Raw genomic sequence first — 25,442 nt, 5'->3', positions numbered from 1 at the left:
CACATGCCATCAAAATTTGCTTTATTTTTCTCATCAGACTCCTTACCATCAAATTTTAGGATTTCCATCACTTCCTCTATTTGTATTTGTCCTTCACATACCTCTGAAACAATTCATTTCATTTGCAGTAACTCAGATATGACTACATCAAGTTTTTCCCTCCCCATCTCATTCGAGGAAGTCCCCTTACCAGTATCTTTCTATCCAATGATCTCTTCCTCCACGGGAGGACCTTGCAAATTTAGAGTACAATGTTTAACAAAGTTATTCAATGCTTAATAAGAAAACCTCACTGTTATTACCTTTCTTTCTTTATCGGTGTTTCCGATTTTAGCTTGATCATAATTCGCACCACCTCTTCCTTGCCCCCATGCAAGGATACATGGAATCTCGTTTTTTGTAGGTCGGGACACTCACTGAATTTGAACTGAAATCAAACAAGACAACCTGGACTCCAAAGAAAATTAATCATATTTATCGCTACAACTCTATTTATTTAAATAAATATTTTAACAAATTACAACTTCAATACTCAATTACCTCTAATATTGCAATGCAACCTTGTAAGAATCTGTGTTTTTAGGGCATTTAGAAAGTCACTATTGCCTCTATCAATTTGTCCACAACAAATTTTGCCAAATTTATTTTGTCTTTCATCCCTTCGTTATACAACTTCAGATTGTCCGTTCTCGAGGATGTATCACCCATTGGAGAAAGAAATATTCCAACAATGTATAACAAAACTCTCACCTTCAGATCATTACCAGTAAATTTATCGATTTTAATCATTGCCTCCAGCTCAGGGAATGTAACCTTTGGCTTTATATTATACCTCCTGCTATGTTTTTTCCACTCCTCCCTCTCAAACATTTCTTCAACACAAGTCTCTTCGATTTTTAGCCCCAACATGGCTACAACTTGTTCAACCTTCACGGGAGAATGAAAGCCACTGAACTAAATCATACAATTTTCAATGTCAAAATTCTTAAACAACTCCCGACACAACTCCCTACGAATCGGTCATGCCATTACCTCGACCAAACTCTCAAATCCTAATTCTTTAACAACATTGATGTTTCTTTTTCCTTTCAACTCCTCCATCAATTCATACAATATTATCAAGCTACATCTTGTGGACACTGCCTATATTTATTTAAAAACCAAAAATATTCTTATGTTATGTTATACAAAACATTTGAAAAAAATGTTACCATTTTATATGGACATGAAAATATTTGGAATATATTCTTTTCATGTCCACTCCTCCATACGTTATAAACTTCTTTCTGTTTATCCATCATTTTTACATGAGGTTCTTTCTCCTTTTCGCTTATCAACTTCTATATCGCCCCCGCTTCCTTTCTCACCTACAATCAACGTTGCTTTACCAATAATGTTTATAACACTCAATCTATATAACCTTCTCAATTCAATTCACATACACACAGAACTAACCTTCTTATTCAATTTGAAACTCACTTCAACCATCTACATTCCATCACAGTGTAAACATTTCAAATTTCTCATCAATATAATCATCTATTATAGTTTTAATCAATAACCACCTTTTAAACAAGTTTTAGACAAATACATGGTTACTTACTAAATGTGCATATATAGGGACATTGGTTTCTTCAACCTTCCCTTTGTGTTCGTAGTATCCTGGTCCTTCAAAACATCTTTTTCTCGATGCACAATTACCATATCACATCCTCCTATTTCATTCATTTCATCCACCCTCAGATTTTCAACCACTGATGTCATCTTCATCTTCATATACCTTTTCATTCAATTACTACAATACAATACATATCTCAAAAACATTTGTCTTAATAAAATGTTATGTAAATGTAAATGTAACTTCTTCTCATGACCGATTATATCCATAACAATTCATTACAGTGATCGATCATGTACAACCTATAAAATTATCTACAACCCAATTTTGTCCATTCAACCTCTAATATTACATTTTTTTTGTTTACTAACCACAATCATTTCCCATTCCTTAAACCTGTAACAATAATCGATCTTGTGTAATACATCTTTACCCTAAACCCTAGTCACTAAATCTATAACTTAATTGAATAAATTGCAAACTATGATTTCGACAACGTACGTCTTTCTTCTTCAAATTGTGATTTCAATTTGTATTCTGAATTAATTTGTACTTCTCAGATGGAAAACGAATTCTAAAGATGAAAACCCCTTAGTCTGTTCTCTTAGTATTGCCTTTACCTTCGCTAAACCGCTTTGTTATGTATAAATACTCAATACTTTTCCTTTTGTATCAAAATATGTGCACAAGTCTAATACTTTTAAATACCATTATCTTTTCCTTATGTTAACAATTTGAAAATATCGATACTCAGGGGGAAACCTATCAATATAATCAGTTTGCATTTAAAACAATTCTACCCAACAACCGAAAAGTTATAAGTTATTATAATAATATTGGTTGCAATTTATAATTTTACCTTCTAATGGTCCCAAGATAATTAATAAACCGTTAATGTTATTGATTTCATTAATTTTAGGCTGCTCCTTCAAACTTCCTTCACACATTAATACTATAAGTTGGACGTTATCTGTAAAGATAGTTTCGATCTAAAATGTTATAAAATAAAAAATATTGATATTCTTTTAAGTACATATTGATACTTACAAGGAACATAAGTTACCCGATTAAGTCATTTTTTAACTACATGAAACTTAATATATTAAACTTACTTTAACATTTCCGGTAGAGCTTAACCTATTTCATTAAGTTCTATTACATATTTCTGGTTGCGTCCTTTTTTTAGCCTTATATTACTCTGCATTTCCTTAGAATATTCATATTATCAGAGGACTTACGTCATCCTCAAAAGGAAAATGACTAAGACTAATACAAACATAAATAATAAAATATGAAACATAACCCTTTTTCTATATTTTTCTTAATCACGTAAAATAGATATATAATATTTTAAAATCCGTTTCAAATATGGTTTTGGGCAGCAACTAGGCAGTTCGATATAGTTTTATATAAAGAGTGAAATTACCTAAATAAAAAATTCATTTATATACAAATAAAAATATAACTTTATCGAATATCAAGATTAAAAACCATATTTATAAATGTATATTACTCACAAGAATATATATATATTTACGACTCGTTTAAACATTATAGACATATCAAAGACTTTCTAATTCAATTTAAGAACATAACCACATTAATAATTTGCGGACACTTCTTATTCATATATATGCCAGCTAGAAAAATTTAAATTTCAATAGGATGTCATTACTGACACCTGTGGATATTCCTTGATGATTGATGCAAAGCCCAACTCCTTACTCCTTTCGTTTTCTTTTACCTATGTGTGAAACATTCACATGCTAAGTATTCACTTAGTGAGGCATATACAAACTAAAGTAAGATATTTAAATATATTAGAATTTCTTAATAATCAAATTGTTGAAATTATCATATAAAAATCTATGAACATGTGAAAATGACTTGTTAAAGAAATTCTTTCATCATATAACCTATAAAATAGCATTTCTCATATATATGGAATTTTATGCCAATCAACGTATTCAATAAAAAATTTATTTTCAACGAATAATTCAAACATTTACTTTTCACCGTGCTAAACAGAGTATAGTTAATGTAGAATACATTATCACTATACTAAATAACGCAATGGAAATTCATAACGTCACAACATTATGAATTCCATAATTGCACTCATAGTGCCAGGAGTAATTGAATGTACTAAATACTGGAGTACACAATTTTACTAATACAATAGTAGCGAATGTACTAGAATCAGGAGTCCACGAATGCACAAATTCTAGTGTGCAAGATTGCACTAATACAGGAGTGCATGAATGCACTAATACAGGAGGTACTAATATGGAGTGCCAAATGCACTAATACAGGAGTGCATATTTAAACTAATATAGGATCGATCGATAACCACTCCACCTTATGGCTTGTCAATTGTACCAATAATTCTCAATAAAAATACAATCGATTTTTAAAACAAGATCATATATCATTTACTTATAAGGAGCATCCGTACATACTAACATATCGAAATAATATAGAATAGTGCATTGGGTTCATAATCGAAACATTTCATTTCCACATAACATGGATATATCATGAACATCATCAATCACTTTCCTTTTAGTATATACATATCATAATCATCTTGTAATAAACATCATATATATCATGTCAATGTAATGAAATTGGCTTATTTCAAACATTTAAGGCAATATATAACATAAGAATATCATAAAATGTATTTATCACAATTTCATATTCTGACAGTTTGCACTATCCTCAAAGAAAAGTTATTATGTATTAATCTACGCACTTAAAAATTATTCTGTTTATATCACAGGAAACTAGACTTGAATAAAAATCTAACCATATAAGGCTCCCTTTCTAGTTCAACTTGTACAATTTATGATAACTTTTCTAATCCAGCTTACAAAATCTATTTTGAGCAGAATCTGTTTCCCTGTTTTTTGACCTTTTATCGGTTAAAAATTCATATATTTTTTTATACACTTTGAAATCAGTATCCCTTTTATTTAAACAAAACTAGACAAATATACGAATCCAATGGTATAAAAATTATCTTCTAATAATTCTTGTAGAATTTATGGTTATTTTATAAACTTACGATTCAAATTACATATTTAGGTAGATTTCACTAATTTGTATTCTTAGCTTATTCACTAATTCTATTAGCTTATCAAATGAACATATATGCATGAATCACAAAGTTGCTTAAAATTTAGAAGTCACTTCTTACCATGGTAGCTTCATCATTGGCTCAACACATGCCACTATTTGCTCGATAACATAATTACAATTTAAATATGCACTCATCTGGTATACTTAGCTTGCAAACCTTTCCTAATAATTCAACTTTCATCCTTGAGGTTCTCCTTAATTTTAATATTGTTTGATCTTGATTTCAATCATAATTTAGATGAACATAATTTGCAAAACATATACATTTCAAACCACATGTTAAAATCTTACTAACATAGGCACACAATAGAAAATAAACTCCTAAAAATCTTTTGATATTCATTCAATACTAATTTAATGTTACAACGTCAATGTTGACCTTAACACTTCAAATTGACCATTCAAGTCACTTTTTATCCATATTCATTAGTAATTCACATAATAATTTCAACTTAACATTTTAACCAATAATTATGAATTCTTTTAGAATTCATTTCAACTTTTCCATTTTATTCAAAATGGTCCCCTTACCATTTAACTTCACAGTCAAGCTTTTAACAACTTTTCAAGCATACTAACAATCCATTTAAACATTGTACATCAATTACTAGTCAAATTTCATTTCAATTCCATTATTTCTATACTTTGCAATTTGGTCCCTAAACATTGTAAAAAATTCCAAATTGATCCAAATCACATTTTAAAGTATGTAGAGTCATTATTTTATCCATTCTAAGACTTGGGAAATTTTTGAATAATTTTCCCCGTATTTATTCCCGAAGGCCGAATGTATATATGTTATAGAAGCAAAAATTTTACTTTGACTCAAGCATAATTTCAAGCTCCTAACATCATTTCCATTCAGTCTTAACCATTTCCATATCCAAAACAATAATTCTTCCATAAACCCTAGCTTAATTGAATTCAATATAGCCATTTCTACATGATTTTAATCATCACACATGCTTGGAAACAACTCAACTACATCATTAACATAACAATCCATTTTAACTCATTAAATTCAACTTCCCCTTCATCTACCCAAATAATCCAACTAATTATCCAAGCATGAAAACCATGAAATATTCATATCAAATGATAGAGAATTTGATGTAGATCAAGTCTCTGTTTCACACCTTCATCAAAAAATAAAATAAAATGGCTTAAAATGAAAAATAATTTTTTTTCTTACCTTTGACTATTGCTCACGGCAAAGAGAGGATATGGAGAAGATGAAGTCTTGATTTTTCTACAAAAATATCCTAAGAAACTTGGCTTAATCATTTAAAATGAATTTAAAATTCATATTTTGCGAAAATACATTTTTACCCTTAAAATCTCTTAATAATTGCCATCATGCCAAAGCCATGACATCATTTCTTACATCATCGTCCTTTCATCATCCATAAACTAATATTTTATTAGCTTCCAACTTTATTCTTGCATTTTTCAAAAAATTACAATATAGTCACTTTATTTCAATGGTCTTGATTTACCATGGAAAATTAACTTAAATCCAATTATCCATGTTAATTCTGCTGCTTAAAAGTAAAAAAACCCCAACATTATTAACCTTTAAATGACATCCTTCTAATTTTCCTAAATTTTCAATTTGATCTGATTATACGAATATTTTACCAAACTTTATTACTTAATAGCTTTTAACACAATTTTTGGATCAAAATAAAAAAAACATAAATAACACTCGCGAGGGTAAACTATTCATTTACGGGATAAAATTTCTTTTAGGAAAAGTACCATTTTGCTCCCTGAACCTTTTCTAAATTTATACTTTGACGATTAAACTTTTAAAAATTATATTTTCATCATTTGCAAAAATTTTGGGGTATTATAATAAATTCATGTTTCATATTTATTTTATTCATTTAAAGGAGTTTTCTAATCATTCTTTTCATATTAAAATAGTATTTTCACGTGCAAAAAATGATTTACAAAAGGTGAAAATTATGAATGTAGACACTATATTTTGTTTGGGCTTATTTATTTATTTTTTATTATTAGTTTATTATTTCTAATTGGTATTATTAGTTTATGGGTTATTATTATTAATTAATCAATTAATATATATATATATATATAATAATTAAGAATAAATACTAATATTATGGTTATTATTTTCATGTTACAAAACAAGACCCAGCGAGTGGCCCAAACAGCAAGCCCAACTACAAAGCGCCCAATAGGCCCACAAGGGCAGCTAGGGTTTTCACCACACAGATAGGAGGCATCGGAAATGGACCAATCGAACAGTCCAGATCACTTGGAACTAGGGTTTTCATCTCAACCCTTCAACTGCCAGCTAGCCTAGCCCTTAAATCTGGACCCATCTAATGGTCAAGAGTACATTTTACAGTTTTCGTAACTCTAACTATTCCCACATTGCCACCGTCCAAGCCGAACCATGCTCGCAACCGCCACTCACTACCATCAAATATCAAGCAAGGAGGCCAAATCAATGAAAAAAATATAATACACATTTTTTTTTACCTGGATAAAAATAAGAGATCAAATCTGAGACTGTCAACTGCCAAAATAGGGACAATCATACCTATTTTCTCGAAAAATCACATGCAAGATAAAAGGAGGCAGCCATGACATGCTAAAGGGAAACTAGTTCGAAGAGAGAAGAAAAAATGAAAATAGCCTCACCGCTGGACTCGAGTTGTCTTGCTTCGCCGAAGTCGTAGAGTCTCCAAAAATAAAAAGAAAGGTACCCTTATTTTCTCGGGTTTTGTTTTTAGGGAGTATGCGAGATTGATTTAGAAAATTAGGGTTCGATTTGCCTAAGGGAACCGGTGAGAGGCCAAAAAGAATGTTTTTGAGCCCTTATCGGTGTCGTTTATGGTGGCCGGAGAGAGAGAATTTCATTCTGTTAGTTGAGAGAAATAAAAAGGAGAGAGAGGATGAGAGAAGAGGGAAACGAAGGTTGGGATGAAAAAAAATAAGGGATTAGAGTTTATGAAAATGTTTTAATGGGATATTTAAACCCCTCAAAACGGTATTGTTTTGGGTTAGGATTTACTGAAAATTAGCGTGTGGCCTAATCATGATAGAAGGGTCTCCGACTTTGTATATTTCATTTTAGTCACTTAATATTAGTTTGCATTATTATACTTGTGGTTCTTACTTTTGTTTGATTTATATTTTAGTCACAACGCTTTATTTATGTACTATGGTTAAATGCCTGATATGGGTAGTGAGTTTTATATTTATTTTATTTTAGTCCTTGGTTTTATTATATTTAGAAAAATGCTCTATTTGCATTTTAGATTCTTGTGATTCTGTTATGTGTATTTGTTAGTCACTATATTAGGCTTAATGTTTGGTGAACTCTTTGGTCTTATTGCATGTTAGACCGTATGGATCCGTTTTCTTTATATTTAAACCATCGTATTTATTGTATAATGTTAGTTCTGTTATTTTAAAACTAAGCATATACATTCTTTTAGTTCTTATTAACCTTATATTATAACATTTTAAATATATATGCTTATGTACATGAATGGAAGATTAATTTTTCGGTTGTATGTATATGTTATACATTTTTTTATATTTCATATAAATATTTGTTTTTTTTATTTTCTTTTGACCGTTATGTATGTTTATATATATATATATATATGAATAGTTTACATTTTATTCATACATGTATATTTTACTTATTAAAAGAGAATATTTTTCAGTATTGTATTATATATATTTCATAAAATTGTTATTATGACCACTATAAAATTATATGAGAGCTTTTGTTAATTGTTTGACTAATCCGTGGAAGACCTCCAAATACATGGGGTGCCAAATACATGGGTTATTTGAATAAAATAATATATTTAATTTATTTATTATTTATTTATGATATTTTAAGTCAATTAGATATATTTTATTCACTTTCAATAAATGTATAATTTTTGACATTCTCATGTTTTCTTTATAAGTGAAATTGTTTTAATAAAATAAATATTCATTGTTGATTTTATTTCTTTTATTATTTTGTTATTTAAATTTGTTATGCATATGTTACATTATGTTTGATATTCCAACCATCTTATATCTTTCATTTATTAGCTATTGCATTCATGAATCAAGTACATGCTTTCTCATTTTTTTTTACAATCAAGCATAATGTTGTCTCCCGTTATGGGTCAACGAAATTGCATCCAATATAACTATATTTCAATTTTCGTTAATTCACATGCTATTGCATTAAATCGTTTTCATCTAGTCAAATATTTCAAAAGAAGTTCGCTCATTTTTAAGATTCATTGAAATAAAAGGATCGTAATTTAAATTTTGGATTCGGATATATAAGGTTCCAATACTTAGACAACGTATAATAGAGAGGTACCAATGTTGGGCATTGTGGGGTACTTACCCTTCCCCACGTATAATCGACTCTCGAATCCTTCAAAATGAATCTTTTGTAAATACATACCAATTTATGTATTAAAAATGATTTTTCTTAAAATTGTTTTAAAAGACGTTTTTAGATATTCGACTTACCTAACCCAAAGGTCGATGGTGACTCCAATTCAAATAAATTTTAAATTTATCAACAATATCAATTTTCCAAAAATAATATCATAATTATTTTTAATTTTTTATTCCAAAAAATGATTATGACAGCTTGATGATTTCACTGGGGACTATTTTGAGAGTTAAGCCTTATTCGATTATACGTTGTCCAAGTGGTTGAAATTTTATAAAATTGAACCTTTACTTGAATTATGATCCTTTAATTTCAATTCTCAATTTTCATAACCACGCATCCTTTTTTATTCTTGTAAATAGTTGTATTGATGTTTGATTTCATTGACTTTAGAATTGTTAAAGTTATCCAAAATGAGTGTTTATTTTTCTTTTTGTCGAAAGGTTTGTGAGTTCTTTCTGACATACATCACATGCATTTGCACATCATAAGCTTTATACCCGAGCTTTTTTCGATTAAGTGGGAGTGAATCTCTAGTGCCCTTCGTGAGCATCCCTTCACATAGGCTAGTGAATCCAGAGTAGATGCCCTTATGATCTTCGTGGGTAGTCCTCCATGTTAGACATAAGGAGTGTACTCCCTCGAATTGAACTTGATCTGCTTAAGTTTATAATGCATGTGGATTGAGGGTTTGGCAGCCCAAAGGGGTACAAACATTAAGGATAATTCGAGAGAGCCAAAACCATGCATATAGTGAACCCTAGACTGGTCACCCTAGGTAGAGCCATACCAAACCTCTTTCCGTCAATAGATACCAAAATAAGTGTTACACAAAAAATGAATGATTCTAAACTTTTACCTTAGCTTTAAAATCATAGAATATTTTTTTCTTCAAATGAAATCATGTGAACTATATAAAGTATGATTAGGATTTACTTCCTAAAATAAATCATGTCGGGTAGAAAGCATGTATGGGTAGGATTTCTATTTAATAAAGGCATGCTCGAGTAGATACAATGATTGGCTAGGTGTTACATTTATATTTAAATATCACCTTTTATCGGTTATTTTACATGTACTAACTCATTTTTCACCTTTTTACATTGCATCATCATAACATAACATGAAGGAATTGATCCACAGATGACTCTCTAATTGGAAAATTTTCATAAATAGAGGAAAAATTTATCATCAAGTAGTCACATACACAAACATGCACCAATGGTTAAGGAAAACTCAAAGAACAAGGAATCTTGCTTGAAGTTCATGCATCAAAATTGACTGATAGAACGACATCTGAGACTTGAAATGTAATCCCTTGATCTGAGAAATGATGCAATAGTAGATTCTTATCTACGACCGTTCTGCCATTAATCATCAAGATGTTAGGCATAACTCCAACGCCGCATGGGCATCATACGATATGGGTCATATTTTAAAGGAAGCTTCTAGACAAGCCAAAGGATCATAGAACACTTAAGGGGCTTAGTTTTCAAGGACGAAGCTCCGAGATGAAGTATCGACCCAGTCCAGACCCAACATACAAGAAAACGTATCTCTATAAAATGGACTATCTTGTAAAAATGAAGAATTTTGTCTCTAATGAAACTTGTTCTATGATATTCATCTTTAGGATCAATACCATTTTCATTGCATTCACATTCACATCTATTTATTTACATTACACATATTTAAGCATTTTTACATGAATTAATCATGCAAGCTTGAGAATGATTCGTGGAGGGTTCCATGGCATAAATTTTGAAAGTGAATTAATGTTACCCCAATCGTATCTAGAGAAAGATTAAAAGTATGAATAAGATATTAGCATGTCTCACTAGGATCGAAAGGCTCATGGAGCAACTCATCAAAAATCAAATAAAAATGATCGATGAAGAAAAAAAGTTTCAAGTAGAGTCGAGAGATCAGATGTATACATTATTGAAGATGATGAATATTGTGATCTATGGAGAGAAATCGTTAGAGAAACTTGTTGTACAAGAAAAAGTCAAGATTTTGAATGAGGATCTAAATGTTGGTTGTAAGGCCATGATGACATCAACAGGTGATCAAGAGACTATTAAGGCACATGGTAGCTCAAGTTAACTTCAGAAGTCAGATGTGTTCCCGAAAGATGCTGGTAAAATGATAATGAGTGAAAAAAATAATAGAAGATGAGCTTTATTTGAGGAAAAGGGGCATAGAATAAGTTCATGTACAAGTCAATAAAGCCAAAAAGAACAAGAAAGAAAAAAGACACCATTTGTCCTGATCCTTGTTCATACTTAGATATGATAATTTCTCTTAAAAAATATCATTTTCGCATTCAATCGATCAAGATGCCATGTATATAAAAAACTAGGTTGGAAGCGTACTAAAAACTCATATGAATATCACCTTGGTCTGTTTATTCACTCTACAAAGGACCATCGACTCTTAATATTAAGGGTTCACGAACTCATTTACTGATGGAATTAAAGAGATAGAAGGTCAAGGTCAAAAACTTGCAAACCAATCCCTTATCCTGACACAAACTGTAGATCAAGACTTGAAACTTCATGAACATTCCTCAAAATCTCCATCATCACAAGCTAGCGCTGATTCAAATTCGCAAGGAGATATAAATGAGAAGATAGTTCCACAGAGTGTCCAATTTCACCCAGCCCAATTTTTATACTCGAAGATGCATGAAGCACCACAACATGTCCTGCCACATTTATTCCCATATCAGGAATGGTATCATGAGAAGGTTTATTGGAAACACCCTGTTGAAACCTTGAGATGCCCCGTCGAAGGTTGTGGCAGCAGTAAGAATGGAATTCAAGAAACTAAAAAGATAAGAGAAGAGTAAGGGTAGTGAGACCCCAAATTTGAAAATACCTCATCCATGGGTATTAACATAGCTGGACCAGAGGAAGACTACGTTACTGAAGAAAATAAAGTAAAAAATGAGATAAAATAGTTAGACGAGAGGTAGTCCGTGACTGGCCTTTACACTTAATAACAAATTGGTCAGATGTAACTCTCAATGCATCGCATACACCAATTCTGAATTTCTAGAAGCATGTGGGCATTAGAGGGTAAGAACTTGGAAGATCCACTCGAGCACCAGATGTCCGATGAGTAATAGGGCATCTTAACGTGAATTAAGATGAGATTATTCTATCTGTCTTGAAGCTTTATTTCAATTGTACTATCTTGTTTGAACTTATTTTTGTGCTTTATTTCATTAAATATTTTGTAAATCACTTGATGTTTTAACTTATGCTACTTCCTAAGTCATGAGCAATGAACAAATTTTAATCTTGTAGTTTTTTAAATATTATTTGAATTAAAATATCTTTTGAGAATCAAGGTTATGGCCTCTGGGCAAGTGGCAAGATTGAATCCTCATAAAACAAGGGCCCTTGATCTTGCTCCAGAAAATACACCCAAAAATCATATCATTATCTTGTATGGACCAAGCTAGCATTCTTCTCCCATGAAGAGATGATCAAGGGGCTTGGTATTTAGGTATGTATAGCAGAGGAAAAAATTGGGAAACTTACATATGATGTTGCAAAATTGATTAGATCATACTTCCATTGAGGACATTCAAGGATGAGCATAATTTTCTCAGATATGATAGTGGGATAGATGAACTAGTTTAGGGTAGTTGCATGGGAAGTGAATTCTAAAGATGAGGTTCTCTGACTTTCTACGAGACTTAGTCTATAATAAGTTATTCTTAATAAGCTTCATAAATTGAATTTGTATACACATGGTTAATGTAATTATATATATACAATAAAATTGAGTTATTCTTCTAACTAAAGAAATTGGTTAAAAGTCGTGGCTTTATGGATAGATTCCTTAAGCTAGCCGAATAAAGGCAAATACTATACATATACATACAATAACGCTGAGCTATTCCTCTAAAGCAATTGGTTAAAAGCCTTGGCTTTATGGGATAGGTTTCTTCAGCTAGCCAAACAAAGGCAAATTAAATTGAATTAAATTAAATAAGGAGTCTCGGTGAAAATAGACTAAGGGATTTAAGGAACATCTATTATAGTCAACCTCACACAAGCACTCAAGAGTTTCATCTTTAGATCGATATCTCATCATTACCTCTGCTAAAGGAGTCCACGAAGATCAAATAAATGAAAGATTTTAGAGAATCCAAATGGAAGTGTTCTAAAAGGTCTAGCAATTGAGTATGCCAGTTGCATAGTTTTGTCTATGTCTGATTAAAATGCCAAGTTGAGAATGAGGGGCATGCCGCGATGTTCACGTGAACAAAAAAGAGAGTGATAACTCGATATCACAAACCATAGAAGATTTAGGAATTGATATAAAATCAACCCTTAAAAGAGCCATAACTTTAAAAGATTAAAAGCGTTATTAATTCTTTGATATCTAATGAACCCTTATTTTATGTTTTATCTTAATTAAGAACCCTAGAAAGGGGTACATTTTCTAATTTTATTCATAAAACATTTTTCAAAACTTTTTTGTTGATCTTTTTTAACTTTTAAAAATAAAAGAAGAATAAAAACATTTTTCAAACTAGACAGATTCTCTAAGAGTGGATCTTGGAAATTGGCACATGCCACTCAAATATAGAAGCTCTTGATTAAACTGAAAAAAGGAAATAATAAATTTTGGGGCATCATTGAAGACCTATATCATGTAAGGATTGCAAGATTTAGGCCAATAGTGTACTTTAGAAGCCCGAGACTAACGTCAGTTCATCCAGCCAAGAGTACAAGATCATTGAATTGAGCATACATTTATTTTCAATGAGGTATAAAGGCATGAAGGTTTAAAATGATGAAGCAGAGACCACAGAGTGGACAATGAAATTTTAACAATAAGAAACTAGTGAAGCCAATTAAAATTAAATGATGAGCTATCGTTAACTTCTCAGCATAATGTGATACAAGTAGACTCGTCTAGGATTTAATTAAGACATACCCTCTATTTTAGGTAAGTCAAGAGCCCAATAAGAGCAAACGCTACTATCTTGTTGTAAGAATTTGAAGAAATGATCAAGGAAACCGAACCTGAACTTCTTGGAGCTCCATAGTTCTTTCTTTGCCTTTTGTCTGACTACATTCTGATGTCATGGCTAATGGAATAAGAAAAACCCTACAGAGTTTGGCATGATTTCATGGTGTACTTATTTTGATATTAGAAATTGAGCAAACACCTTCAATTTTGATTGTCTCTATGGCTCCAACTACCATCCTTGGCATGTATAAATCATAGGGCTCGTTAGGGACATAGATGTCCCATCGATTACTGCGGTGGCTAGCTCTAGACCGCGGCTATTGATTTTTCATCATAAAGTAGCAACACGTACACAATATCCAAAGCTTGAAATGATAGATTCTCTTTTCAAAACCTTTTGGCAATGATGAAAGCTCTATTGGATTTATACACAAGTTCAAGCAGGAGAAGCCAAATTTATTAGGGGTGAAATTTACTGGGGCAACATGCGTCCGTTCACAAATTAAGAATTGCAAGGATGCATGTTGGTGAAAACAAAGAGTGAAGATAACCAAATCAGAGATAGAATGAAGACTGCTCATGCAACCATTTGCACCAAATCAAAAACAATATGCATTCATACAAGTTACATGAATTTACATATTTTCATCTACATTCATAATTTCATACAAACATGATAAATTTTGATTTCCCTCTCATTAGAGTGTATGTAAAATCTATTTTGAGAAACCATTTTGCGTTTCTTAAGACTATTTCCTTAGAAACCTCACTCTAGTCTTTCTCGTCTATAAATTCATTTAGTTATTCTTATGCTCGTCTAAAAATTTATTTTAGCCTTTTTTAGGATCATTTTTCAAAAATTTGTTTGAGTCCTTTTTACGATCGTTTCTCAATAAATTCAATTTAGTCATTCTCAAGGTTATTTCCCTAGACACCTCGACTTGACTTTCTTACGAAGAGGAATCAACCTTTTAGTAATATAATTCTTGACTTTCTCCAAAAGAGAAGTCAACCTTTTAGTGATGTCATTCTTGACTTTCTCACGAAGAGGAGTCAATCTTTCAGTGATATCATTCTTGACTTTCTCGTGAAGAGGAGTCAATTTTTTGGTGATGACTTTATTGAATTTATCGTGGAGAGGAGTTAACATTTTAGTGATGACATTCTCAACTTGACTTTCTTGTGGAGAGGAGTCAACTTTTCAGTATTTCCTTTAACCTAACTTTTTCGTGTAGAGAAGTCAGGCATTCACCAAAAAGCGACCATATCTCTTTAATGTGGATGAGCTGTGTCTTCTTTAACATCAAATTATCTCCAGGCAATTAGATTTCCTCAATGTGAATGAACAATATTGTCTTCAGATACAATCACTCAAAAACAACTTGATATCCTCGTCGAGAAGGAACAAAGTTATTTTTAGACCTCCCACCTTGGAATCAAGGATACACAGTTCGAGGTGAATGTTGAGGCCAGACAAAATTGTGTCTTTGATATTTTCCCTATTTTTGTTATACAATAATGGGAAAAGAGGGGCAGCTGTAGACATTATATTTTGTCTAGCTATTTATTAGTTTATTATTTTTAATTAGTATTATTAGTTTAGGGGTTATTATTATTATTATTATTATTATATAATTAAGAATAACTACCAATATTATTGTTATTATTTTCATGTTACAAAACAAGACCTAGCGGTGGCCCAATCAGCAAGCCCAACTACAAAGTGCTTAACGGGCCCACAAGGGCCAAACTCAAAGGTAGATAGGATTTTCACCTTAGCCAGGCGCCACACACATGGGAGCCATTGGATCTAGACCTTTGCAATGACCCAGATCACTTGAAACTAGGGTTTTCATCTCAACTCTTCAGTTGCCAGCTAACCTAGTCTTTAGATATAGACCCATCCAATGGTCTATAATATATTTTAAGGTTTTTGGAACCCTAGATATTCCCATGTTGTAGCCATCGCTCAGGTCGAACCATGCCCATTGGCACCACTCATTGCCCAAAAAGAGCTAACCCCATCATTCACCGTAACTAACAGATCCTGCCATCGCCGCTGTCAGTAGACCAAGCCTTTCCCATCACTGCAGCTTCTGACTCCTTTTGGCGTTGCAGTTTCAGTCAGCCATCACATATCAATCAATAAAATAAGGCCAAATAAATAATATATATATATATATACACTTTGATAAAAACATGAGATAAAATCCAAGACTGTCAGCTTCCAAAATAGGGACAATCATATCATGTTTTCTCGAAAAATCCACATAAAAGATAAAAGGAGGCAACCATAACATGCAAAAGGGGAACAAGTTTAAAGAGAGAATGAAAAAAAAGAAAACAAAGGAAAGTAAATAGAGAGAAAGAAACCTCACCATCGAACTCGAGTCATCTTGCTTCATCGAAGTTGTAGGGTCTCCAAAAATAAAAAGAAAAGTGGCCTTGTTTTCTTGGGTTTTGGTTTTAGAGAGTACGGGAAGCTGATTTAGAAGAATTTTGCATAGGGGAACCGATGAGAGGCCAAAAAGAGGTCTTTTGAGCCCTCATCGGTGCCGTTTATGGTGGCCGGAGAGAGAGAACTTTATTCTCTTAGTTCAGAGAAAAAAAGAGAGATGATATGAGAGAATAGGGAAGCGGGGCTTGTGATGAAAAAAAGGGATTAGGGTTTCTAAAAATGTTATAATGGGGTATTTAAGCCACTCAAAATGATGTCGTTTTGGGTTAGGGGTTTGCTGAAAATTAGCGTGGGTTAATCATGATAGAAGGCCTCCAATTTTGTAACTTTTCATTTTAGTCACTTAATATTAGTTTGTATTATTATACTCATGGTTTTTAATTTTATTTGATTTATATTTTAGTCACAATGCTTTATTTATGTACTATTGTTGAATGCCTGATATGGTACTGAATTTTATATTTGTTTTATTTTAGTCCTTAGTTTTATTATATTTATAAAAATGCTCTATTTGCGTTTTAGATCCTTGTGATTCTGTCATGTGTATTTGTTAGTCACTATATTAGGCTTAATGTTTGGTGAACTCTTTGGACTTATTGCATGTTAGACCAGTATGGATCCGTTTACTTTATATTTAAACCATCGTATTTATTGTATAATGTTGGTTCTGTTATTGTCAAACTATTTAGCTCTTTTAGCCTTATATTATAACATTTTAAATATATATGCTTATGTACATGCAGATTCATTTTTCGCATGTATGTATATGTTATACATTTTTTTTATATTTCATATAAATATTTGTTTTTTTATTTTCTTTTGACCGTTATGTATGTTTATATATATATATTTTATTCATACATGTATATTTTACTTATTAAAAGAGAATATTTTTAAGTATTGTATTATATATATTTCATAAAAAATTGTTAATATGACCACTATAAAATTATATGAGAGCTTTTGTTAATTGTTTGACTAATCTATGGAAGACCTCCAAATACATGGGTGCCTGTTGAGGGTTATTCGAATAAAATAATATTAATTTTATTATTTGTTATTCATTTATATTTATGATGTATTTAGTCAATTAGATATATTTTATTCACTTTCCATAAATGTATACTTTTTGACATTTTCATGTTTTATTTGGAAGTGAAATTGTTTTAATAAAAATAAATATTCATTGTTGATTTTGCTTATTTTATTGTTTTATTATTTTAGTTTTTAATGCATATGCTAAAACTTATATTTCATCCATCTTATATCTGTCTTTTATTAGCTGTTGCATTCATGAATCAAACACATGCTCTCTTTTTATTCTAATAAAAGGCAATGTTGTCTCGTTTTGTGGGTCAACGAATTACATCTAATATAATTGGATTTCAATTTTCGTTAATTCACATAGTAAGGGAACATCGTTTTAAATAAGTGTGAGTGAATTAAAATGTTTTCATCGATTCAAATATTTCAAAAGAAATCGCTCATTTTTAAAATTCATAGAAATAAAAGGATTGTAATTTAAATTTTTGATTAGAATATAAAAGGTTCCACTACTTGGACAACATATAATCGAGAGGTACCAATGTTAGGCGTTGTGGGGATGCTTACCCTTCCCCACACATAATCGACTCCCGAACCCTTCAATTTGAATCTTTGATACACGCAGATCAATTTATGTATTAAAAATGATTTTTCTTAAAATTGTTTTAAAAGACATTTTTAGGTATTCAACCTACCTAACCCAAAGGTCGATGGCAACTCCAATTCAAATTAAATTTTAAATTTATCAACAATCTCAATTTTCCCAAAATAAAGTCATAATTATTTCAATTTTTTTTCATTAAAAAATGGTTATGACAATGAAAGATTGCAGTTTTGATTTTTGATATGCCTGAAAAAAGCTTGAGATTCAATGATTCCCTTCAATGGGGGAATGGGTTTGATTATTATAAATATTATGGTACATATGTTCTTTAAAATTATGTATTTGATTTTTGGTTAATTGTATCATGTTTTATTTTAATTTAGTGAATCTATGGTTAAGCAATTCTTGAGTAATATTTAAAGATTTAGTTTTTGGTTTCCAATAATGTCGTTTAAACAACCTTATTATGGGTTACTTCGGAAATCATGATGTAATTATTTTCTGACTATTATGGATTATAGAATATATATCTGGCATTGATTTATTCGATTCATTTTGATTAAAGATTTAATTCATTGATAAGTACTTTGATTTTGACTTTTGGTTAAATACTGATTATTTTAGTTTATGAAGTTGTGAATTAAATGCACATTTAAGGAATTCTTTAGAAAAAATCAAAGACTTGAGTTTTCAATTTTGATAGCACCTTTAACTTTGATTGTTATAGAAATATTAAATTTGAATATTGATATTTATTTTGAGATGGCTTAATTAACACAATAAATCATTAAGGTGACCTCGGTTATGGAAAATATTGTATTTTAAAATATAGAAGGTTATGTACATGCAACTTAGGATGTGTTAGTATTGATTGGCCCAAAGGAAGATTAATAGTTGACATAATCACATGTACAACATGGGTAATAAGCATGTGATAATTATTCGGTTTGATATGCGAGTAATAAATCGACCCAAAGAAAGATGTTTTCTTAACATGTTCTCATTATCAATGTTTGGTTACTGCACCCGATATCACGTAAGGTGAATATTTTGTCTAAAGATTAAATATTAATGGAGTATATGATATATTAAGATGGGGTTGTATCTATATCTTGAGATGAGGTTGTATCTATATCTTGAGATAAGGTTTAAGTGTATTCAAATTTATTATTATTTTGGTTATCTTTTTAATTTAATTGAAAGATAAAATTAAGATAAATTGATTGGCTGAAAATATTTATATGGTTTTATTTATATTTTTAATGCACTATATGTATGTATGTATTCAGTTCAGTTTGAACAAAATTTTAGTTTTGATTGTTAGTTATTACAATATATATTGAAAAATATGAATTCATATTTTGGCTAACTCTAATATTTTAGTGGATTCGTTGAAACAATATGTCGCCAAAATGACCTCTTTTGTGTGAACTGGTTTATTTAAAATATCACGATGATTATATGTTTCTTGTGATTCATGCGTTTATTAATTGGGCCAAAGGAAAACTAATATTTGGCCCGATTCCAAGCGACACTTGTAGAAACAATATGTGGTAATTATAAGATATTTTATGTGAAATGTTAGTCCAAAGATTAGTCTATTGTTCGATATAGCTTATTGTCAATGTTTGATTACTACAACAAGAGTACCATTTACTATTAATATTATTGTCCAAAGACTTGATTTTTTTATATAACCATTGCTATTCAATCTATTGATTGAATATTAATACAGTGTTTGGTTTCATGAAATGAGAATCATACATTATTCTTTTAAATTTATTTGTTTACTTAAGAATATTAATGTCATCTTCAATTTTATTTATGTTTTGCTCTATATTCAGCTAATTATTTATTTATTCCAATCATAATATCTACTATTATACATTTTATGCTTATGCTTAGGAAAACAAATCTCAAGGAGTGGAAAAATACACTTACATCAGGTTTTGATTGTATTAACATAGACTTTGCGCTAAGAACAATTTTCACCTCTCATGGGGATAACATCCTTAATTGTTATATGATATTTTGAGAGGTGAAATTTGTTCTAATTACATAACTCTAGTGATCATAAAGCACAACATTTTAGAATCCTTTATAGGCACATAATCTAAAAAGATTACTTAGGCTAATGGTTTCCTTGACGAAATTAAGAAGTGTTTTTAAAAAACAATATGGTTTAAATGATATCACTTTTGACTTCTTTGATGTCTATAAGGTATATGGGTAGGAAATGTGAGAGAGTACATTATGGATATGTTTCATATTGCTTCAAGAATTAAGACACTAAAGATCAAGTTTTCTGAAGAATTACTTGTTCTTGTGATTTCAATATCATTTCCTATAGAACTTAATCAACTCAAAGGGAGAAATGATCTCTAAATGAGCTTATTTTTCATTGTGTGCAAGAGGAAGAAAATTTGAAGAATAATAAGTTTGATGGTACTCATTTGAAAAGTGCATGTAAAAATAAGAGCAAAAAATAAAATTAGACTGTGGTTATTAAGGGTCTAACTCAAAAAAGATAACAATATGTTATAAAGGGTTCTTCTCTTTTGTAATAAGTTAGGACATTAAGCAACTAATTTGGTTATTATGTGTGATTTAGGGGTTATAAGTTTTGTTATCTCATAATTAAGAATATTTTTTAGATGGGATCTATAAAAACATTTTTGTGCTCAATTTTAAATTAAAAGAACTTTGAATTATTTTTGTAAATTTTGAATAAATTCAATTAAGTCCAAATACATTTTGTAAATTCAATTCAAGTCCAAAAACCATTTTGCCATAAATTGTTATATCGAAACATAGTTCAACAAATATAGAACCTCAATAAGATAATATTGAACAATTCTCCATTTAAGATGAAAAATTGTTATGGAAGAATAAACTCCACAACATCAAAAAACAAGTGTCATTAAGAAGATCAACGAGATGTGAAAAAAGTTATTTAGATTATTATGTTGTATTTCTCCAAGAAATAAGAATGACATTGGAAAGATGGAGGATGATATCATCAACTTTCATCATGCCATGAAAATTATGTCTCTCAAAAGTGGATTAATGTCATGAGTATAAGTTCTATACAAGATAATAATGTTTGAAAACTTGTCTCATTACCTGAAGGTGCAAAGTTGATTAGTTGCAAATGGATATTTAAAACCATGATGGATGAAAATTGTGATGTTGGAAGGTATAAGACATGTCTTATATCTAAAGGATATACTCAGAAAGAATGCATTAGTTTTGTAGAGACTTTTTCAATGGTATCATTGATCAAACATTTTATACAGAGCAATTAAAAAATTATCTATAATGATACAAAATTAATGATATGCAAATTAAGGAAATCCATTTATGATTTTAAGTCGACTCTCATTAATTGTATAACAAATTTCACCATGTGATTTTTCATTTGGTTTTGAGATGAATTTTGTTGACGATTGTATATACTATAAGTTCAGTGGGAGTAAACCAAATGATACCCCTATTGTCGAAAGAAAAAAATTTAGATTTCATTAATGCCTTAAGAATGAATTTGAAACTAAGGAAATGCAAAAGATTCCTTATGTTTCTTAAATAAATAAAGATTTTATTGTATACTTAAGTTTGTACACATTTAGATGTAGTGTATGATTTTAGGATATTAAGTAAATATTTAAATAGTTTGGGTATGGATATTGGATAGCAACCAAATTCATTCATATAATACATTTATGAAAAAAATAGTACATGCTCACATATCGAAGGTCTAGTACGTAAGATATCATTAGGTTTATGGACTCTGACTTATTGGAATATGGATGCAAAATTTTATCACATAAACTACTGTCGCGACCGTCTTTTGGGTGGGTCCAGAATTGGGCTTTGACTTAAATAAATGGATTAGAGTCACTACTGATCATTTATTTTTTTAAAACATAAAAAACTAGGTTGTTCGGACACCTTCTTACATGATCTACGTTTTACCAGAAATATGACGGTTTCAGAAGTCGGTTACAGTCAAGGAAAGATTAGCACCCTTGTACTGCCCTTTCGGTGCTAATTTAATTTCTAGTTGTCTTAATTAAGAAAATTGGAAGTTAAATTAAAAAATAAAAATTCAATTCAAATTACTTACCATTAATCGATTCAAATTACCTCTAAAAAGTTGAAAACGTTAGATTATAAAAGAAAAGAAATATCACATAAAAATTAAAATTAAAAAAAATAAATCAAAAAAGGAAATATTAAATTTTAAAAATGTTATATAAAAAATGTTAAAAGAAAAAATAAAATAAATGAAGAAAATATTAAATTTCAGAAAAGAAAAATAATAAAATATAAAAAATGTTAAAAGAGAAAATAAAAAAAAAAAAGAAGTGAAAAAATAAAATTAAAAAAATAAAATAAAAATGGGGGGTATTTATATGGAGGACTAGGTTTTTGTGATTTTGTAAAATTGTTTCTTGATTTTAGGGAAAGATAGAATTCCAGGTAAAGTTGAAAAGGTATAATAAATTACAATAATATTAAATAAAGGGAGATATAATAAAATAATAAATAATAGTAGTAAATAAATAAAAGGTTTTTTAAAAGTTGTTTTTAAAATAAAAGATAAGAATTAAATAAAAGAAAATTATTAAATAAATAATCTAAAGAGATTGAGATAAAGAGAAACTTATAGTGAAAGCAACCTCAGACTTCAGCTTTGCCGCAAATTCCTCGGATCATCGAAACTGATTTTTACTTCAAGATTCATGTCGGTTACTACAAGAACAATTCCTCCCTGCCAACTCGGATTAGTTTCAACAATAACTGATTCCGATCTCCGTTTCCTCTTAGCAAACAATTTTGCTAAGTGTGTTCTTAAGAAGTTGAATGTGCTTCAATAAGCCAATCCTTCTTAGAATTCTCAAGTTTGGAATTAAGCCTTTGCTTTAGTCTTCGACTTGAAAGAAAATTTGCTAAGCATGACCAATGTCATACTTAGCATAATTGAAAATGAAATTCTAAAAGAAAATAAAGAAGTAGGCGTAAAATAGAGAGAAAGCTAGAGAGAAAAAGAAGATTTTATTCTCAGAAGTGTGTGTAAGCTCATATGTGTCTATTCTTAGGCTTACCCTGAGAGGGTATTTATAGCCTTCAAATTCCTAAAAACAAGCTAAAGATAATTTCTAAAATAATATTTTTATCCTAATTAAAACACTTAAAATTATTTAAACTAAAATACCTAAAACAAAAATAAAATAAAATAATATTTAAAATAATATCATAAATCCTAATTGAAATACTAACATCTATTTAAACTAAAATACAAAGATAAAATATACTATTAATATATATACTAAATAAGCCCTAGATGAAAATAAGTGTCTACAACTGCCCCTTTTTGTCATTTTTCGTGCAACGAAAAATAGGACAAAGATAAAAGGACACAAATTTTTGTTCGGTAGTTGTGAATGACTTCTCCATTGCGGAGTTGGGTCAGTCTTGAAATGATACCCTTCTTCATGTAATTCAGAATTTGAATCGGAAGGTGGTTTCTTGTGGCCAAATCGTAGTCAACCTTGGTCTTCTTCTCGGTTTAAAGACCTCGGTTTGTAAATTCAACCGGAAAGTAGTTCCTCAATGCTACCATGTGGTTGATATGTCCTGGAGCTGAATGGAATAAAAGTCAAAGGTTTTTGTTGACAGATAGCCCTTCTCGCCTTGAGTTATGTCATGACTTAGGTTAGGAGATAGTTCCTTGTTGTTGTAGATGACTCATTTGCTGTGGAATTGTGTCGATCTATTGGGCACGATATCATTCTTCATGAAGTTGAAATCATGAGTGGCTCTGTCATTATGAAGTTGAGCTTTGAACTAAAAACTCCTGAGCATGATATCCTTCGTTGTGAAGTTGAAATCGGGCTCAAAGCATTGGAAAGTCGCTCCTGGATCGTCTTCTAGCCCAATATTCTTCGTCGTGAAGCTGAAATTTGACCTGAAGACTTTGGTATGAAACTTGTTTTTCATTGTTGTATTATAGATGACTCATTCGTCGTGAACTTGGGTCAATCTTTTGGGTACGATATCCTTCGTTGTGAAGTCGAAATCGTAGGTGGCTCATTCGTTGTGAAGTTGAGCTTTAAATTTGATATGCTTCGTTGTGAAGTTGAAATTCAATCTTGTAAATTGAATCACTTTGAGATTAATATCTTTCGCTGTGAAGTTGCAATTATGGATGGCTCATTCGCTGTGAAGTTGAGCTTTGAATTGGATGTCCTTCGCTGTGAAGTTGAAATCCAATCTTGAAAATTGCATTGGTTCTTAATATCCTTCGATGTGAAGTTGACATTGACTCTAACAATAATAATTTGGAGGGAAATATTCAATCTCTGGTTGTCAGTCCTGATAACTCTTAATTATGGAATCTTGAATTTCTGATCTTGATCTTGGGTTCTCCACCACGTTTAAATCCGATGTATAAAATTTTATTTCTAGTCTTGGTTTGGACAATGCCTTTCAATTACCTCAGGTATGCTGCATAAGCCTTGATCGGCTTCCGAATATCTTCTATAAACTACCACATCAAACCATGTCATGCCCAGAGTCATGCACGTGTCTCCAACCGTGACCAAATAATAATAAAAATTATAGAATGCCTTCCTTTTAGTGCAATTTCCAGAATCTGACGTACTACACAGAAAATGAATTAAAACGAACAAATAAGCCACAAAAAAACCAATGATTAAGGAGTAATTTAAAAGCAAAATATTAACAAAATTAAACTCTTATCAAATTACCCATCACTTATTCAATGCTTGTCCTCAAGCATTCCTCAATTAACATATCAAAATCATAAGTTGACATCTTCAATTTCACTTTATTCCTCAAACTTCCAATCGAACTAAGTCCATGACATTTGCCGAATTCAAGTTACAATCAAACAAAGACACAGCTAAGAAAATTTAAAGCAAGACATCCCAATTAGTTGCCAATTTCAATAAACATGACTCAATACCTCACAAAGATTCACACATATCCGCTCAAAGTGTTTGGGGTGAATAAAATTGCTTAAACTGAAACTAACCAAAACATTACTATAGGCTCGGACTCCAATCAAGTCTCCACTATGAAAAATGAACATAATGCAATAATCAAGGGATCTTTA

The 25,442-nt window shown here is 30.5% G+C and overlaps 1 long non-coding RNA gene across 1 annotated transcript; it reads right to left on the bottom strand.

The window, feature by feature from the left end:
• Nucleotides 1–7,159: 7,159 nt before the first annotated feature.
• Nucleotides 7,160–7,711, bottom strand: LOC120163639. The gene is made up of 2 exons (XR_005519672.1): nt 7,430–7,711; nt 7,160–7,201 (listed from the first exon to the last, which is right to left on the bottom strand). It is a non-coding gene; the product is annotated as an uncharacterized LOC120163639 (long non-coding RNA).
• Between the last annotated feature and the right edge of the window lie 17,731 nt (nt 7,712–25,442).

The sequence above is a fragment of the Hibiscus syriacus genome, unplaced genomic scaffold (genome assembly GCF_006381635.1).
Source record: "Hibiscus syriacus cultivar Baekdansim isolate YM2019G1 unplaced genomic scaffold, ASM638163v2 tig00111473_pilon, whole genome shotgun sequence".
Classification (NCBI taxonomy): domain Eukaryota; kingdom Viridiplantae; phylum Streptophyta; class Magnoliopsida; order Malvales; family Malvaceae; genus Hibiscus; species Hibiscus syriacus.
Note: the sequence above shows the minus strand (reverse complement) of the source record. Positions and strands in the feature narration are given on the sequence as shown.